Here is a 17,711-nt window from a genome sequence, read left to right on the forward strand (position 1 = left end):
CCTTAATATCATTTAGCTATTTCTTTCCTTTATGGCTACCTTATTCTGCTTGACTCTGTTTCACTTTGAACCTCCACCGATGCTGAGGATTTCACACATTTTTTTTATCATGCTGTGCAAAATGCTGATGGAATCTTTGTGCAGACTCTCTGGTGGCAGTAAAAGGTTATTATTATCACTTCCCTTGTATCGTATCTCCAGAAATCTATGCACATGCTTTGCAGCCACCCATTTTGCACTGGAACCTGAAGAAATCATTTTGTTTTGCTCACTACAAAAGCCCTTTCTAAAAGAGGTGTCTTTCTAATTGTCCATTTTTAGAGCTGGTGCATGCATAATGCAGTGCTTTCAGGAGGGTTTGGAGTGATTTGCTCCAATTATCTGTACCTTACCCCTGGGGCTGCTGCCTGGCGCAGAGGTGAAACCATCCACGCTGAAGCAAAAAATCTGTTAGCTGTGAATGCAGAGTGAAAAGGGTTTCATTCACCAAGGGCAGGGATGGAAGAGCTGCATCCACAGTCTGTTCCAGCCATCCAATTACTCTGTTCCTGGCATTTCCAAGGATGTTAAACCCACATGGAGCTTTTGTGACCCCAATCCTCTATCTATAAAGGCAGAGAAGAAAGAGTGAGCTCGCTTTCCTCGCCACTGAACAGTTTCCATACTTCCATTCATTCCACCTGCTTTCTCTCTGCTATCCCACCTTCTCAACAATCTATGCCAAGGATCAGCAACTGCCCAAATTAAATGGCCATTGACTGCTATTATTCAGAAATATTTTTATGTAAGCAGCAGGTTCACCCAGGGTACTCCAGCCAGCCATGCAGCCATTCCCCACTGGCACACAAACAGCAGCTGGATATTAAAACATGGCTGTGATATCCATGTACTGCTCATATGCTCACCTCAGAGAAGCTGGGGAGACTCGTGCCTTGGAAACAGGGTCAAATGGAAATGATGAAATAAACCAGAAAAAAAAAAAAAGTAAAAGCTTTCTAGTGAATCTACTGGCTTATTGTGCTACATATTCCTAAAAATTCACTTTGCAGTCAGGACACATGGGGTTTGAATAATTTTCTGCCTTTACACTTCCCCTGCCACCAGAAGTAACATGGGGATGTTTTTCAATAAACAAATCTGCTCTTTTCTCTCAAGGTTTGTGTACACTCTGCGTGTGTTGGTGACATCAGATTTTTCACCAGGGAAATGACAAAAACTAACAAAACCAACAGCCCACGTTGCTGAAAACCCAAGAAGCCAAGCTGGCCGTGTCTCTGAAATATGGTATGACCAAAAAGAAAAATAAAATAAAATAAAAATCCCTGTCCAGCACAAACTGGGAAGTGATGGAATGAGGGCTTTCCTGCTGAGACTGTCTCCAGTGACCATCCTTCTGAGCATCCCATTATCAGTTTTGCACTGAGGATGCTCTCAGGCCAAAACTTAAAAGGTGACTGACAAACACAGGAGGACAAAATGAAGCAAAAGAGAGCCCATGGAAGAAGCCTTCTGTAAAACATGAGGGACCCCTGAGCAATATTAGATTCTTTTTCAATTTTTTTTTCCTCTTTAATTCTCTTATAGTAGATGATATTTCCTATCCCCTTTCTTTGGAATCCCTACAAAGTGAAAAATCTGTGTTTGGGTGCAGGCAGGCTGAGAAGTTTAACTGTGTATTAGACCTGCTCAAGCTAGGAAGCACATTTTTAATGAGTAAAACCCATACTTTCATAAACTGCACTCCAAAATTACATTCCAAAATCTCACAATGCGTGAAACAGATCCCTGGATCAGTCCCATCGCCAGCCCTGCCCATTCCTGTGTAGGGCTGCTTGGAAATAGAGCTCTGGGAGCACAGCTGGGACACAAATGACATTGTTTCCATTTGCTCATAAAGTGATGAAGTCTCATGTATTTGTCATATTCTGCACAAGCCTTTGGAAAAACCTTGAGTCCCTTACCTTTGCTTTTTCAGATGCTTTTAGATGATTGGAAAAGAGCAACGCTTCCTTCCGCCTGCAGCCTGCAAGAACAACCCAACGGCTTGGGAAGAACAATCCCGTTACACAGCCTGGAACACCTGTAAGAGACACAAACAGCAATTACCTTTTCTGCAGGAAAAGCCCATCCTACCCATCCAAACCATCCTGTCCCTTGCTGATAAATCCTACACTCTCACAGTTTAGCTACTGCTACTGTTTCCATTCAAGATTATCGGTGTTTCCATCCCAAATAAAGACAGGATGGAGACAAACCAGGATCTAATTATTAATTATATTTTGACCTGCATGCCCAGATGGGTAGGAAAAAATGTTCACTCAAGAGGAGCTTTTCCTTAACTCCAGCAGACCCTGGATTTCCCACTGGATGTTTTCATTTTTAGCTGCAATCACCAGAAATAACATTAATGGCTTTCAGAGCAGTGCAAAAACAATTAGAGGCAGAGCAATTGTCCAGCTTACATGCTTATGCTAAGGAAAGACTGAGAAAAATCATACAAAGCTTGATAACCGGAGGGGAAACAAAGCAAACAAGCACAGGGGTGAGGTCTAAATCAAATATGAAGCAATCTATATTTTCCATTAAAGTCACTGTGGAACTGGGCATTTTGCAAAGATCTTGATTGAAAACCATGGCAAAGTTAATGGGTTTGACTCAAATGATCCTCAGCGCTTCAATAAGAAACAAGGAGAAAGGAGGCCCCCAAAAGCAGAGCTTGAAAAGAAACATTAGTGCAAAACCATACAACTAAAAAAGAAACAATTTAAATTGCTCTAGAAAAAGAGTAAAAATTGCCTTGTTCTCAAAACTAGAGGGAGATTCAGCAGTGCAGAATCCCCTTAGAATTTCAGCACTGTATTTTTTGTTTATAAACAGCGTATCAGTAAGATTTACCAATATTGTTTCAATATACTGAAAGCTTTATTATTTATCCTTTGACAGGTGGAACTTCTCTAATTCTTTACTTTTAATAAAGAATAGGAGAGATGTGTACTAAAGACTTCATTTTTTTAAACATGACTGAATTGAAAGCTAATTAGCACATTCGTATCTGTCAAAAAATTCAATATCTTTTGTACTCATATTTTTGGGTTCTTTTGTGGTCAGTTTAATTAAATTTGCTGATAAAATGAAGGAGGAGATAAAAAAAAATTAATAGTTTGGGCTAGGTTTTCTCAAAGGCAATTAGTAGTTAGAGCCCATGAAACTAAGGAGGGCATCAGACCGATATTTTCTAGGGCTTTTTTAATGTTACCCTTGAAATTTTAGTATGATCAGGAAAGAACAAGGAGCAGCCATGATCCAAAACAGCTTCCTGGGATCCAGGGACGAAAAATATTATTGAGGTGCTGAGAAACAGGAGTTCAGAGCTGCAAAGGCTGCTGGCAGCCTCTTATGGTGGCTGCTCTGTTTCAGAAGCTGTGATTTCAAGAGGAAGAAAAGTGGGTCATAAATGCTACTGGTAGCAGAAAATTAGGAGATGAAAACCACTTCAGAACATGTAAGTGTGGTAGGTCTGATTACAGCAATCAAAATGCTATCCTATTTTGCTACACTTTATCTTGAACAGCAAGGTTAAGGAAAAAAAGCCAAAAAAAAAGCCGTCTGATCCTAAATTGTGCAGTATGCATAAAAATGTTACAGTCCTGACAGGGACTACACAAGCAGTTGACCCAAGAGGTAATGTGGTATTTATCTTGTTTTGTGCTGTCATCCAAAACCATTCCTGCTGCTTCCTGAGGCCGGAGTTTCACTCCTACCTCACGGTCTGAATCCTTTGTCGGTTGGGTATTGAGGACTGACCCGTTTCCCACAAAATACATGCAAAACCAGTTCCATCCTTAATATCACCCTGAGGTGCCTGTGTGTGGCATCACTGGTACATGGCCAGGAAACAGCAGAGTAACGAGACCTCGGTTTGGTCTCATGACCACGAGCTCTGTGCGCTCCGGAGCCACTGGGCACGTCCTCCCGTGAAAAAACCTTCTCCTGGCTGACGACACGACGTCTCCAAGGATCGCTGCATAAACCTCTGCACCTTCCCCACAAAGTGCAAAACAAATCCATAAATACACAGTGACACTAACAAATAAAAGCTCCGATCCAACCAGCCCCCACTGGTTCTCCTGGAGCAGCGGAGGACAAGAGAATAAACAACAGATGACAAATGTGAGGTCATTCCCACCTGAAGCCAAAGTAACTCCGTGCTGCTGCCAGACACAATTCCTCTCTTCCTTCTGTCAGCTGACTCAGCAAGCTCATCCCAATTCATCTGGGAGCTCTGCTATGCTAATGGACTATGGAGGGGGTCAGCAATTTATCAAGTGTGATATATTAAAGGCACTAGAAAACAAACAAACCCGCAAAGAAAATAAACAAACCTGAGTTCCAATAGCGGTACCCAACGCAGATTAAAAATCCAAATAAACAAAATAACTTCACGTGGTTTAAATCCTACTCCTCAGAGATGAGTTGAGCATGGATGTGTACATGCCTTGTTTATTATCCTGTAAGCTGAGAATTAAAATAAAGTCTTACAGCAAATAATTAGGATTTAATGATATGGAGTGCTCATTGCCAGCCTTTTAAGAACTGATCTTCCTGCCCCTATTGCTAAGGAGGTTTGTCCAATACCCAGTTTCCACAGCTCTTTCTTCAACAGAGGAAGCCACTGCTGTTCAACCCCAGCTTTTTATTACACTCTTCCATTTCCTCAGGCAGAATAATATAAAGGCTATTTTCCAAAGTGAAATAAATAACGGGACTGAGATAAACTCTATGAAAAGGGAGGTGCTCGGCAGCGCCTCTGAGTGTCACTGTCTGAGAGAACCAATGGGAGATATTGCCATTCAAATACCCAGAAAGCACAGAGTGCATTAGCAGCTGCTTTAATCATCTCTCACACAATAACCATCACTGCTGTCCTCCGTGCTCTCCTCTGCTCACACTGTCTCCCTTCCTCGTTGGAAATGTTCCATCACACAGCTTCCCTTAGGGAGCACCAATGTTTTTTCCATTTTATACTTCAGGAGTTTCTGCAGGTTTAACAGTTTTAAAACAGACATTAAGCTGCTCTTTCTCGTGGCTGTTGTTCAGCTCCCAAATATGCACCATCTGACCTACTGAGCTCAGTCATTTAGTGGCATAAACCCTTAAATATGAAGTCAACAGATACTTTAGATGAGGTGTCAACAGTGTATAAGCAACAATCTGACCTAAGTCCTGAGGAATTCAACTTTCAAAAAACCTTAATTCCTTCCTTACCCCAGAAAGATCTCTTGAACATTTCTCACAGCTTTATATGGCTCTTTAAGCTACATCAGCAGGATGTGCAGCAGCTTACAGATACAGCAATTAAGTTACAAGTGAATGTATGTAAAAACACAGTGTAAGAACATTTCAAAAAATGGACTTTGAAATTGAAAATCAATACATTTTCACTGAGGTACACCACCCAGCATCATCACCAAGTGTATTTTACTAAACCAGCTGTAGCAAAAGGAATCAAACCCAACCACCACCATGGGGAGCAATGATACTCATTATGAACCCACGGGGCCATTTCAAAGAGCATAGCTTTTCACCAACAGCTTCAGCACTCCTTGGAGTCCCCTTTGGATCTCAGCTCAATCATTCTGCACTTCCATCTCTGTATACTCAAAACAATAAGAAAAAAATTCTAATCCCTGAGGGGTAAGGGGAAAAAGGGGATTTTTGTTTTACCCAGGCTGTGAGTAGCATTATCTCAGCCTGAGGTGAAAATACCGATGAATCAACATTTCCTTAACTAACTTAATTCTAATCCTGATATTACACTCACCCTTGAGGAAGGGAACCTTTTTTCACTGGCAGCAGCAGCAGCACAGGAGCACCTACTGGTGTCTTTAATGAAGTTAGAGATACTTCCTGCAGATTTTCAAGCAGAGAGCTGAGGTCTCCCTTTAAGAGCAAGTATTACAGATTAGTATTTCTTTCTGAGGCACACAACATTTTACAATGGAACTTAATGAAGTAGCTCTAAGGTATTTCCTGCAATATATTTCAATAAAAGAAAATATAAGCCGGTAACGTTGCTCATGTGAGCATTGAGGATTTAAGGAATTACTTAAACAATGAATGCATGAAGCTATTAACCTTCCCGGAGAATTAAAACGTGCCCCTACATGATGAAGCAAAAGCAGCAAGTAATTTCAAGTCTGCAGGATTGATTTTATACATGTGACTGAAACATAATTACAGAAACATGAAATTGTGTTGTATCTAGAGAAAACTAGACCAGACTCCTAGAGCATGAGCACATCTTTGCAACAGCTTTTATTTGGTACATTTGTTACCTCCTGGCAATGGTACAGAGCCAGGAAGGTTATAATGTTGTAGTTACCCACAAGTAAAGGCACAAAGTCTAGTAAAATTAGCCATTTTTTTGTTTTATTTCATGGCAATATTCTGCTGCGCTGGAAACATTAGGAGGATCAACATGACTAAGTAAAATTTTGCTCATGCACAGCTTGTTGCATAGAAGCAGTAGCAACAAAAGAGCCCTGGTACCAGACTGAAATGGGTACAGGTTATCTCTGTATGTCAGGTGTTTAACGAGAAATGTTGTAATAGGAAAGGCTTAGAAAATTTAGAACACTTTCTCTCCCTGAAACAGGTCACAGGAATGTTCTCTGTTTAAAGCAGCTGGAACACTGATACTGTGAGATTAAATAAAACATAAAAGGGATAAAAGAATTAACATATATTTAAAAAACATACAAAACCAAAACCCAAAGAGCAGAAATGAGAACAATGAGAGGCATTTTTTCCACTCAATGAAGTGTCCTACTACTTAAGGAAGCCCTTCCTGGTGTCCTTTTGGTTTAGTGTGTCCCCATCACTTCATCTTCCATTGGCATCATCATTATCTTATTAGCATCAACATGTCACTGCCAATTAGGAACTGAGATCTTTGGGATCTCTGAAAGCAGTCACTTGGCCATTGGATAATACCAAAACATCATTACCATAATATTTATCAGTTTGGGTTTTTTGTTGTTTTTTGGGGTTTGTTTTTACCAATCTGTTCAGCTCCTGAGACATGTTCATGTTATTGCTCATGGTATCTCACACTGCCTATGTACTTCCTACACAATTAATGCCATTTTGTATCTGCATGGAGAGGGCCAAGAGCTCCTATAGGAATGATAATTAAATACCATGGTAAAGACATGTGCAGCTGCTCGGGGCTGTATACAAACACAGTTCACTGGCAGCTTCTAGGAGATGCAAGATAACAAGCTGAATTTTAAAGTAAACTGAGACAGTGCAAAAAAGCAGATAAACTCCAGTTTACCCCCTTCTTCAGTTGGAAGATTTTAGCACACCCACATGCTGCTAACAGCAAGCTCTTTTGCTGTCTGATCAACACATCCCCCAAACCTGACCCCTCTGCCCTGGAGGGCAGGAATGGGAGCAGGAAGCTATCTGGGAGTCACAGAGTGTGATCACCTTGCATTCAGCAGCTATTTTCACACTCTGTAAATGAGGGCTCCTGGCAACCTGGCACAAACTTTCCCCCAGCCCTTTTCCACACTGAGCACTAAATGCATTGTAATTCCAACATTCCTATTCCCTGGTAACAATATGTCATTCCTTATATATGTCAGGGGTTTGGGCCAACTCATACTTGAAGCTTTTGCCTGCAGTAACAGGTAATACACAAACACAGCTCTTGGCCAAATCTTCCACACTGAGCAAATTTGACAGGGGAACTACTGGTGCAGAATGAATGCAAATCAGGACGCCAGTTTATTTTCCAGTCAGTTCTGCACATAACTAGAATCTAATCCAGTTATGGTAAATAGTGAAAATCTTGATGTAAGGGTGAAACATATGTAAATTGCCACTGTGATTTCTTAAACTAAACCGGAATCCAGCAAACACATCTCGTTTCATTATTCTCTGCTGCAGAAAAGAGAATTCAGTTGCCAAGAGAAAATTAATAATACCAGGAACACACATTTCACAAACGCGCTCTGCGTCTTAAAAAATAAAGTCCCTGGATGCTATAGAAGCCAATAAATTATTACACAGGCAAAGTATCTCAGCACAAAGCAAATTATCTGCTCACATATAGAAAAATGAAACGGTGCCACTTCAAATCTGAGCACAGCACTGCTGGTGTGCTCTGCACCGCTAATGAAGCTTTAGAAGCAATCATTGATGACTCTGCAGAAGTCATGCCTGCTGCCAGAGCTGTCACTTCACATAAAAGCCTAGTGGGGAAAGCCACAGGAATGGCTGGAGCCCCTGGGAGCCGAGAGCTGCTCGGTGGTGGAAGCAGGGGGAAGGTGAGAACGCCGGGCGCTCTGCCCTGCTCCCCCGCCAGCCCCACGCGGGTGTCCCTGTGCCTCCTCTGCCAGGGCTCCTCCAAGCAAACTTGGTGGGAGCTAAGTGGCTGCCTGGCCACGAGGGCACCGGGGTTTGGAACGGGCACAGGGCTGAGAGCTCGCCTCTCCTCCCTACCCAGCCTCGCACACCGCGCCAGGCGCCAGCACCTTCCAATGGAAACACAGCACGTGGACTAAATAAAAGCCATGGGGAGCTTTCACCAAACCGTGCCTGGTTTTCGGCATTATTTACTCCAACTGGTTTTAAACCAAAATACTATGCAGCTAAGTAAAAGTTTGCTCTCAAAGTATTCCACAGAAACTGTACAAAATATTCTATGCTAACATAAGTTAGGAGGCATATTTGGTTCCAAGAGAAAAAAGCCAAGGCTGTTTAACCGCAAGACACGAATTCAAAATCCTCTCAAAGGTTGGTTGTTTTTGTTTTGTTTTTTAAATTTCACGGCACTTTATCAGCAGCTCAGTGTTTGGTTAGAAAAAAATGAGATGATGCCTAGAAATATAAAGGATTCCGAAAGCATAGCAAGGACAATTCAGTGTAACTCCGGAGCCTCTTCTTGCAGAACAGAAGCTTGTTTTTCTATTGTAACCCTGTTACAGAGAAAACAAAAACAGATTTGTGAAACCCTCACTAATGTGTGCGCCTACTGAGCCACTGCCTCTGTCTGATGTGTTCTTCTATATTGCCCTCATTTCACACTTCCTCAGTTCTTTGCCCAAAACCTGCAGAAGCCAAAATGCAGCTTCTCAACAGTTCCACCTGCGCCCCTCAGCATTCCCCTGTCATCACCTGATTAAGGATCCTACACTGTACACTGCCATACAAAGCAAATTATGAACAGTTGAGTTAAAACTCAACAAACTGAGAAATTGCTCTGACCGTAACAATGTAGAATATGTAGAACAGACAACACTCACCTTCTGCCGTTGTGAGTTCATCAGAAGCGGGATATACATCCACGAGAAGTGTCCCCCCCCAAGCACAACATTTGTGCCCGTCACCTGGTGGACTGCAGGTATGCCTCCTTGTTTGTGTAGCAATCCCCATCTGCTTCCAACAGCCATAAATTGAAAGGTTACAGGGCTTAAAGCATTTCCCAGTTATGATTCGTCTATCAGGCAGCAACAGCTGGGCAATAGACTTTTAGCCGTAAATGTTCCTGAGAGCGGGAAGTTCAGGGCCAAAGCCATAACCATGTAACATCAATTGATGTCCAGAATGCAATCTGGGCACGTCGTTTCCCTCTAGCACCCAACAATGCCTTACATTCCAAGGTACTTACCAGCAGCCTCCAGGTTAAATAACACCCACTGAGGTCAGCTGGGATGGCTCAGGAAGGCTCCCTCCAGTCAGCCGGAGATTTGTGGCCTCCTCTGAGCCTCCAGCGCTCCCTGATTTCATCCCCGTTCCATCGAACCCTCTCAATATCACTTTAGACTGGATATTGAAATCACTTAGCAGCAATAAAAAAGAAAAGTGCCACAGAATTGAATCCCATTTTGCTCGGCACACATCTCTAAACTATTACCAGTGTGAAATGAAATTTAATGTCTCCCTTAGCAATCCCATCTTCTTTGTCCTTTTGTTTTTCTAGGAGCGTTATGATACACTAAATCCATTTGGACACACAATAGTACTCGGGTCAAATTTCAAGAAGAGTTTTCCAAATTTACGTAGCGACCGCAGCAGGTTGCTTTTCAGCCATCACACTCTCACATAAAAATCCATTAATAAAAGCAGAAGGAGACAATGCAAACACCTCAGTGTGCTGCTTTGGACTGGGGCCAAGTGCCTGGTATGGGGCTGTGTCTTGGATTTGTGCTGATAATTTGAGGATGTTTTCATTGTCGCTGGGCAGTGCTCACACAGAGCCACGGCCTTTTCTGCTCTCCTGTGACCCACCTCCTTTTCCTTGGATTGATTCTCGTGGTGGTGCCAAACAGGAAATGTGATTGAATCGCCGCACTTTCATCTAATGCCCTCTTCAGGGACGGGAACTCTAACAGCAAATGTGACCTGCTGAGATCCAAATGCCTTGGCTTTCATGGGAAAAATGGGGCAACTGCTGTGGGCCTGTGCTGTCAGAGATGCATCCTGTGAGTCCTGTCAAATGTACCCCGATATTCAGCCTTCCTTTGCTGCTGTTTGTGATGCCACCTCTTTCTCCCAAGCCACATCATCCTTCCCCAGCACTGGAAGTTTTGCTGCAACAGTGCAGACACGGCAGGTGACTGATGTGTAGAGCCAACTTAGTGATGGATGTGCAGGGCAAGTGAGGATACAGAGTGCCCCAAGGAAGAGTTTTAGGGGAGGATTTCTGCATTGTCAATTACTGAGAACAGATGTAGCTTATAGAGCTCGGGCGGAAAGCTCATCTGATTGCTCCTGGCCAAGTTTAGATGATGGCTAGTCAACAAAATGCGATGCCCAAGAGACTGTGAAACTAAACCCTCTGGAAACATGTCCAAAGAATAAACCAAGTGTAAGGCAGCACTGCACTAATAAATCAACTGAGCCCCTTAACAGTAACAGAGTCAGATTTGCGTGTAACGATGCTGTTTAAACCATCTGAGTGGCTTGTCAAAGCTGTTCTATCAAAATAATACATATAATTACTTGCATTAAACAAAGTATAGTCAGCTGCTAGTTTTTTCTCATATTTAATAAATGTTATTACTTCCTGCAGTCTCTCTAGGTAGCTGCCTGCTCCAATGTCTTGTTGGACTGCCTTTTTAACTCCTCACTATTATTTCTGGAGTTCCAAAAATGTCACAAAGACAGAATCTGGCATGGGGAGCCTTTGACGCAGCTCATCAGAATTACAGACTGACTGGTTACAAACTAAAAACTCCTAAATAAAAATAAAACACTGTTGGAAGGGAAGCTTGCTAAATATCTGCACTGCTGATCTTGTGCAGTCGGTAAGAATGGTGTATGAAACATAGAAGTGTAAAAAATTAGCGAAGTAAAAGCTAAAGGTGAATGATACTTAAAATACATCTCTGTTCTACAGACAACAACAGGAAATGTATTACTGATTACAAGGTAGTTAACTATTTCATGGGAGGATGTGTACACAGCTTTTCTCCATCTGACTTTCAGACAGAGCATGCCAATCAGTGCTGGACCAGAACACGAAGCTTTTGCTGGCATTAAATAGCATCTTATGGTGTAGAGCAAGATAACTTTTGGCAAGGATAACATTATCACAATTTGTCCTCTCATTCCTGTTCAAAGTTCAGCAGAATCCTACAGGAAATTGTACTTTAAGCATTTTGTTTTCCATCTGTAACATAAAATTGCTGCTTAAATGAAAGCACTGAACCCCGCTGCCCAAAACCATTTTGGACAGGGAAATGGAAAACTTCAAAACTGCGTATTGAGTTTCTCCCACTTTTCCAATCAGCTGGCATAAAGCATGATTTAAGCCAAGAGAATTCCCACACCAGTGTAGGAAAGGGAACAGACTGGCCAGTTTGGCACAGAACATCCATAAGCACGAGCGGTCGGGGTAAAGTTCTACCCACAAGGGGAACTCCCAGCTACAGACCTGAGAAAGCAACAGCCCACACCACACTGATACCCTACAGAGGCTCCCATCCCAGGCAGGGGAGCCCCCTCTCTGCCCCTTTAACACCCTGGATTTGACCTTGGATTCTCCATATCCCAGGTGACAAGAGAGCTTTTCTCTTTCCCAAAATGGCATTTCCTTCTTCCGTTATTTTCTTTAAACAAACAACAAAATCAAGAAAATGAAAATCCGTACCAAAAAGAGAAAAGGAGTTCTTGTTTTCTAGCCCAAATGTAGACTGTAGGATACAAAATGTATGTTTGCTCTTAATTTTTCCTGATTAGACTTGAGATACTAGTATTAATAACCACTGCAATTTGCAGTTAGTTCCCTGGAAGGAAATTTCACACATAAGTCATTCATCTTTCTTTAGTTTTTCTGTTTCCATAGGCACTGAAAACAGCAAAAAAAAAGGATTCCTTGGGCAAGGAGCAGATGGGTGGAAGGAGAGGTAGAAGGAGCCTTTCTGCTATGCAGGTGTGAGGTTCATATCTACACAGGTTCTCTCCCTTTCCAGGGCCACATTTCCAGGAGACAGATGTTCCAGCTTCACGTATGGATTTCTGCACATGCGTAATCTGGCTGAAAACCTCTTGTCACCATTTATGTATTAATTATATCTCTACTGTAAACAAAGGTGAAAAGGTATTAAATGGAAAAACACTGTTCCTCTGGGTACAAAAAGCCTAGCACTAAAATCCCTGTTTTCCGATGCTTCCCCCCAATCAAGTTTGTGTTTGCGTCTCTCAGTTGAGGTACATGGCAGACAAATGTTTTATGTCATCTGCAGGCTGTGTATGTTATAGCAGCATCCCAATGTCAAAATTAAATTCATTTTGTAAGACACTGCCTCTTAAAGTGCCTTTTACACATAAATGTGAAGGGAGACTATTAGCATGGCTGTTAGACCATAATAAAGGATGTTCATGACTTGTCTCTTAATTATGCTTCTTCATTCTTGTCCTGTGGCAGTGTAATTCCCTTTTCAACCACAAACCATGCTCATGGCATACATATAATCCAGTAAAACTGATGCACATGAGAGGAATGGATCACATTATTCTGTGCAATTGAATCAGAAGACAATGCAGAGAATTTGTAATTCATGGAGTCTCTTTCAGAGGATTTTGAAAGATCCTGTTACTGCAGATAATTCTGGCTGTTTGGTTTATAGTTTACAGCAGACACATTTTCTATAAATCTTGCAAACATTAGACAAAATGCAGCTGTTGGGCTCAGTTTTTTTCCCCTAAATAACTCCTTAACCTTATCATTAGAAAGTCTGTTCTCTTACCTTTCTTTACCACATCATATTGACATACAGCTGTTGAAACAGGGACAAAAATCAAGATCTTGTTTGGATCGGCTGTGCTTCATACTTACATGACAAGCATTTGTCTGCTTAGATAAGACAGAACTATTGACAGAATTCAGTAACATTAATAATTTTTCTTATTAAAAAAATCAGTCTTCCAGACCAGAAAATATTCTATTGAAGCTGGAAATGTTGAGGGGGAAATTAGAATTGCAATGTATTCCATGTTGTTGGAATTTTCCTTGTCCCACACTTACAATTGCAATGCAGTGTTTTATTCTGTACACAAATGTTGACAACTTTGTTTTTCTCTAATCTGAATTATTTCACATCTATCTGAAGCAGTAATATCCTCATGGGAATTGGCTTAAAGCAATGAAGGGAGCTTTTACCAAATGTTCTCCAAGAAAAGCTGATGTTTTCAATATAACTGGGAGACAGGCACAGCACTGAACCAGATATTCTGGGTTCCACATGGTGCAGTCTACAGAGACAAACCAGATGTTTAGCACTACTGCTGATACCCTTGTGTCCATGGGGAATTTTCCCATTTATTTGGAAAACATTTTATTAAAAAAAGTCACAAACCCCAGCACATCAGCAGCATGTGGGTTTTTTTATAGCAAATGTACAACCTAAAGTGTTTGAGAAAATCAGATTTCTCTTTCTAAAAGAAGGGCTTAAAAAGCATTCAAACAGTTCAGCTTTAAAAAGCACAGACTTTGTTATCTAAAATAGACTGGGCCACTGCAGCCCAACTATTTCTGAATAAAAGCAGGTCATTATTAAAAAGAGGGGATTTGTAACAGCAGCCATATTACAAAAGAGACTGTCAGATATAAGCACCCACAGCAATAATGTGTGGGGTCTTGCAAGATCAAGAACAACTCCCACAGGATAAGATGAGGAACGTGGGGTTGGACTTTTCATGCTTTAATGCTTTTTGTTCTGTGTGAAGACAATAGCTCTGAATTTTTAAAGTACACTCTTATTTTCGGCAGGCCAAAGATACCTACACTTCTAAAAGGTCACTGGAATTTGATGTTCTTGAGCCTTCAGCCATCTTTTAAACAGACCAAAGCAAATCACTGGCACTGCCAATGGGTCTCCAATGCCACCACAACACAAAGATAAGAGCAGTGGCTCTGCTCCTGGCTGGCCACCATGCAGCAGTGGCACTGTCTCCGATGCCAGCAGCCAAGCAGATGTTCTGCACACACATCCCTCCTACTGCTGTTTTCTCCTCAGTCTAGAAGCTCACTACTATTTGCTATAATCCCTTAGCCCAGCCCACCTCCATGAAACACCAGGCTGGGAGGGAAGCTCAGAGAGTTACCCCTATGGAAGCCAGCAGGAACAAGGACTTTGCTGCTGGTTGATTATTGTGCTGTTCTGAGTACAAACTTACCTACACTGAGTACCTGTGGTGCCTCTCAGCCCCCAGACAACCTTGACAGCTCTGGCTGTTGTGGCTGGCACACATCTCTCCACGGGGGCTGGACACCACACCATTCCTTTAGGCATGATATTATGGAAAATGGATCAGGGATCTCAAATGGCCTTTAGCTGTTAACCTCAGGAAGCAGCTTGAAAAATATTATTATTGTAGTTGTTAATAGTTTCCAAAAGGATGATTTGCAGGGCTGCAAGAGCTCATTGACTTCACACACGCACATCCTTCTCCGAGGTTAAATGGGAATGGTTTGTGAGCACACAGTTGAGAGCAGAATTACCTAATGAAGTGCACTTGCCTGAGCACAGCCAGCTCACACAGAGCTTTCGTGTGAACATAAAAAGGTGCTTTTAATGTGAAAACCTGCTTTTGCTCCCAGCTTGGAAATGTTTATGGGAAATTGTGCTTCTAGGCTCTGGGACACGTGCATGCACAAATGCACAGAGTTCTGTTAGCATTTACATCACTGTGGTCTCGAGGGGGGAAAGGTCTGAAAAACAAACCTGTTTTTACAAAAGGACAGAAATGAAATTATCTGAGTTTGAGCACGTTATTAACAGTGACAGCCAAACAGACTTACCAAGTTAAATCCACTCTGTTGATAGGCTCCCCGAGAAACAAGGCACAAAACTCAAAAGGAGGCAGCTCCAAGGCAGTACTGCAGAACTGGGCACTGAACTTCTCCAACCTAGTGATGAGAAAAGAGGGCATTAGGCAACAGCATTTTCAGAGGGAACTGGAGAGAAAAGGTGATGCTGAAGCGATGGACAGCATAACATCCCTGGTAGCTAATGTGATGATAAATGAATTTTTTGTCACATGATAATATCACATCATATGATGACATTAAATAAGAATTCCTCTGAAAATCTCAACTGAAATTCCAGGAGTGACTCTTTTGACTTCTACAGTAATTTTTAAAACCACCTCTAAGAACAAGGCAGACGATATTTTTACACTTCCATTACATCTATGAAGTATGTTTTTGTGTATAGTGTAAGCTCCCTTTACTCTCTTCCTTTCTCTTCTTCTCATAGGTGGTACTTCACTGGAATATCAACCATGGATAAAAGTTTGTGTGCTTCTCCTCCTCTGAGAGCCTGACTCCCAAATCCCCAAAAATTCATCTCAAGAGACCAGTGAACCCCTAAGACCTGTTCTCCTGCCTTCCTGCGTAACATGAGCCACAAAATTTCACCCAGCCATTGCTGTATGAATCCAGAACATGGTCTGACTAACAAAACCCAACATTTCTGACTGGATAACTGCCAGCCCTCACCTTGCAGGTGTAATCAGAATGGATTGCCTACCAACATGCAGAATATTAGCTATCTTATATATATATATATGATATACATATTGCTATAAGCAATTTTAGATTTGTATTTCTGGAGCTTTTTCATCTCTTATTGCCCTCCTGAGAATACATGAGATACGAGCATTATCTTCTGCATCTTTTCCCATTATGCAACAAGAAAAAAATTGGATTAGCAACACTCTAATGAACTGGTACAAAACAGAAGATTCATACATGATTGTCTATGCTTAAACCATGAGGGAGTGAAACACAAAGACAAAAAGAGACATTAAATCAGTGTTATTATTGGATTAAAAAAAAAAAAAAGCAAGCAAACCCTTCAAACCTGTTTGTTAAGCAATGCTGTTTGGGAATACTCTCCTTGCTTTTCTAATTGCTTCCCCATTGGGAGGAAGGTGGAATGCATGTGTTGATTTGACTAAAATTTCCTTCTGGAAGGTCTGTTTGACTTCTAAGTAACACTGAAACACAAATAACCTCACTAGATTTACATACAAACTACTCTGATGAGCCAAACGCCTTCCCCTGGCAACACAGGCTGTGACTGAAGCTCTTGAACTTCTTGTGACTCCTGCTCCTTCCCCTGCTCACACACCTCACATTCTGCAGGCAATGAGGGAATGGTTACTCACCATCAAGTCAGGGAGAAAACTGAAGAACTTTTAGATGTCCAGTCCCAGCTTCTCAACATTTTCCTTCAGTGAAGCACTTCAGTGTTGATGTCAGTGAGGGGAACTGGTAGTGTTTGTCATCTGCCTTCTTTTAGTTAGATTCTGTGAAGTTAAAAAAGGAAAAGTGTTTATTGGTGCACAGTCAGTTTCCATCTAAAAGCTGAATCTGATTGTATTTTGGTTTTACTTGGGATAGATTTCTGACAGAAAACGCATCTTTGTTTTTAATTAATCCATTCAGGGACCCTATCTCTGCATTGAAGCTGATGCTTTTTATGTAATTACTTCTAAAGGCTTTTTCCAGCACAGCATGGCTGTCTCTTCAGATTACTTATTATATATTTCTGTTCCTCTCTTAGTCTTTGCTGATGGAACATCAGCTTTACGTAGTCAATTCTGCCTGTTCCCTGGGAACCTCCTCTGCAGAGGGAGCTAAACAGCTTCCCTCTCTGCTCCAAGAAGGTCTGTACAATCCAGAAAGGGTTACCAGCTTGGTGTACAGGCACAGAGCCTCTCCAGCCTCCCTCCTGTTGCTGAGAGCTCTGTATTTACAGACACGAGAGGCAAACCTGTATCAAGTGCATCCTCTAAACATCACAAGTGTAAAAAGAACTAGCACATCTCTCTGGTGCATCAGCTGTGACACTCACTCAGGAGCCATTTTGTTCAATATTTAATCCTAAGGTTCCTTTAGCAGCTTGTTCAATTATGGGATGAGAGTAAGAAAGAGAAAAAAAGGGAAGGGGAAAAAAACCAGATACAATTATCCCAGAGTTCCCATCACCACCACCATTCATTCAGCCCTGAGAAATCAAAGCTCTTTATTCTCTCCCACTCATTCCACTCATGTTTAGCACCTCTGTGTCAAATACAGCAGATTCAAAAGGAGAGATTCAGAAATACTTTTTCCTTGAGTAGCCCAACAGTTCGAGTGCTGTTGTGAATGGAAGGATCTCTCTACTGCCTTAGCTGAGCTACACACAAGTACT

General features: G+C 41.7%; 1 long non-coding RNA gene across 1 annotated transcript in view; it reads right to left on the bottom strand.

The window, feature by feature from the left end:
- Window positions 1-4,186: 4,186 nt before the first annotated feature.
- Window positions 4,187-17,711, bottom strand: part of LOC111929003 (uncharacterized) — a 32,524-nt gene continuing 18,999 nt past the window's right edge. Inside the window, exons 9-12 of the long non-coding RNA XR_015286596.1 lie at window positions 16,684-16,824; window positions 15,314-15,421; window positions 5,822-5,940; window positions 4,187-4,344 (exon numbers count right to left, since the gene is read on the bottom strand). This is a non-coding gene — a long non-coding RNA (uncharacterized LOC111929003). The remainder of the gene's footprint in view (window positions 4,345-5,821; window positions 5,941-15,313; window positions 15,422-16,683; window positions 16,825-17,711) is intronic.

This window comes from Cyanistes caeruleus, chromosome 5, assembly GCF_971803275.1.
Source record: "Cyanistes caeruleus chromosome 5, bCyaCae1.hap1.1, whole genome shotgun sequence".
Classification (NCBI taxonomy): Eukaryota; Metazoa; Chordata; class Aves; order Passeriformes; family Paridae; genus Cyanistes; species Cyanistes caeruleus.